Source organism: Echinops telfairi, unplaced genomic scaffold, assembly GCF_000313985.2.
Source record: "Echinops telfairi isolate 266 unplaced genomic scaffold, ASM31398v2 ScPeMD7_10;HRSCAF=50, whole genome shotgun sequence".
NCBI classification, from domain to species: Eukaryota; Metazoa; Chordata; class Mammalia; order Afrosoricida; family Tenrecidae; genus Echinops; species Echinops telfairi.
Window position 1 is genome coordinate 13,591,618 of NW_022103907.1, and position 2,377 is coordinate 13,593,994.

Consider the following 2,377-nt stretch of genomic DNA (forward strand, 5'->3'; position numbering starts at 1 on the left):
GCAGCCATCCATGGCCCGCTGTTTAAGTAGCCCTCGGCCTCCTTACTGAGTCAGGGGAAAGGCTACTGTTAAGTACTCTTGGGCTGATGCCAATTTCTACCCGGACCCATGTGACAGAGTAGAATGGCTTCATACTCCTCCAGAGGGTTTTCTTGACTCTAGCCTTTCTAGAACCAGTTTGCCACACCCCCGCCCCAATAGAGAGGCCCCTGTAGATTTCTGAGGCCATTATACTGTCTGATTAATAATAGCCAATATCAATCCATGTCACTTTTTATGGGAGTAGAAAGCTTCATCTTTCTTCTAATGAGCCGCAACTGTTGACCTCAATATTAGCAACGCAGATGGTAACCCTCTCTACCCCCAGGGTGCCTCTCTTCCCTCAGATGCAGGCAGTTTGATGCCCATGTGTTCCATCTGGTGAGATCTGTGTGTACAGTGAGTTCATGTCGTTGTGAAATTGTATTTGCAGTGAAGTTGTTGGTCTTACAAAGTTCTTTCTTGCAACTCTACCCTTGTTTTCATCACCAAAACCATATTTTCTAACTAGTGAACCTTCTTCTTCATTTCCTCCTTCTGTATTCTGATCGCCTGTAATTTCAGTGCACCATGATGACACGGTTGGTCAATTTCAGATTGCATAAATTAATAAAAACATTTCATTTCTTCATCATGCTTGGTGTGTAAGTTTGAATAATAGTTGTCATTATTTGTCTTCCTTGCAAGTGAATGGATGTTAACCTATCAGTGACAGCATTATACTTCAGGGTTGATCCTGATGGCAAGGTTTCATTTTACATACTTCGGTCATATTGTCAGGAGAGACCAGTCCCTGGAGAAGGACATCACGTTGGGTAAAGGAGAGGGGCAGTGAATGAAAGGAAGCCCTCAAGGAAATGGATTGACAGAGTGGTTGCAACAACGGGCTCAAGCTTAGGAACAACTGTGAAAATGGTACCGGACTAGTAGTGCTTTGTTCTGTTGGGCTTAGGGTTGCCATGGGTCAGAACTGACTCAATGGCACCAAGCAACAACAAGAAGATGTTTGGGCAATATCTTATTCCCAGTAATGTTCACTGAAAATACAGATAGTTAACAACACCAATATTGAAATAAATGATTAAATCTCATCAACACTCACTGGCATCGAGATGATTCCAACTCACAATGACCCTATAGAGCAGAGTAGAATGACCCTTTGGCATTTCTGAGGCTGTAAATTTTTATGGGAGCAGAAAGCCTCATCATTTCTCCCATGGAATGACCAGTGGGGCTGAACTCCTGACCTTGCAGTTAGCAGTTCAACACATATGCACTATGCTGCCAAAGCCAAACCAAATCCACTGTCATCAAGTTGATGCTGACTCATTGCTCCACAAATAATAAAATAATCACTTTATTTATTATATACTTGATGACTCCCCAATTTCTTTCTTCAGATTTGAAATTTGTCCTGGCATTTCTCTTAGAAATCTAATCAAAACCCACTGCCACGGAGGCAATTTTGACTCATAGAGACCTCATATAGGGCTTCTGAGCCTACAAATCTGCACAGGAGCAGAGAGCCTCAGCTTTTCATGTGGAGAGACTGGTGTGTTTGAACTACCACCTTGTGGTTAACAGACTCCCTCTATCCACAGCACTTTCCAGCGTTCCATGAACGTCTAGTCAAGAACTCAAAATCAATGCAGATAAAACCCATTTTCTCTGCACCTGCCTCTGTTATGTTGTCTTCTCATTTTCCTCCCACCTAGTCAATCAGCAACTCCCATCAATCCTACCCCCTAAATGGACCCAGAGTCTTCTCATGTTTCTCATTTTCTACTGTCAGCCTTCCCCAGCTCCTCCCCATCTTCTTTTGTATTGACTAGAATAGTTTCCTAACTGGCGAGACATGGAAAGGTCTTGCTCTTCTGTCCCCAACACTCCCCACCCTTTAATTCACCCCTATACAGCATCCATAACAATATTTCAACAACAAAAGTCTGATCACGTCATTTCTATTATTTTAACATTTTCATTGGCACCTAATCCATATACCATACAATTCAAGAGCTCAATCTTTCAATCCTATCAAGAAGAATTGTACAATCATGACCACAATCAATTTAGAACACTCCCCCTCTCCCACAGCTCAATCACCTTTAAAATGAGTTGTATAATCACAATCAGTTCCAGTGCTCCCACCCCCCTCCACCTTCACTGTTACTCTCAAAATCCCCTCCCTTTCCATGTCTCCCTTCCCCCACCCCTACATCCCTTATAAACTCTTGCTGTGTTAGTCAGGGTAGACTAGTGAAACTAATCCATGAACACACATATGTGTATAAGAAAGAGATCTATATACAAGAGCAATTGAACATTGAGAAAACATCCC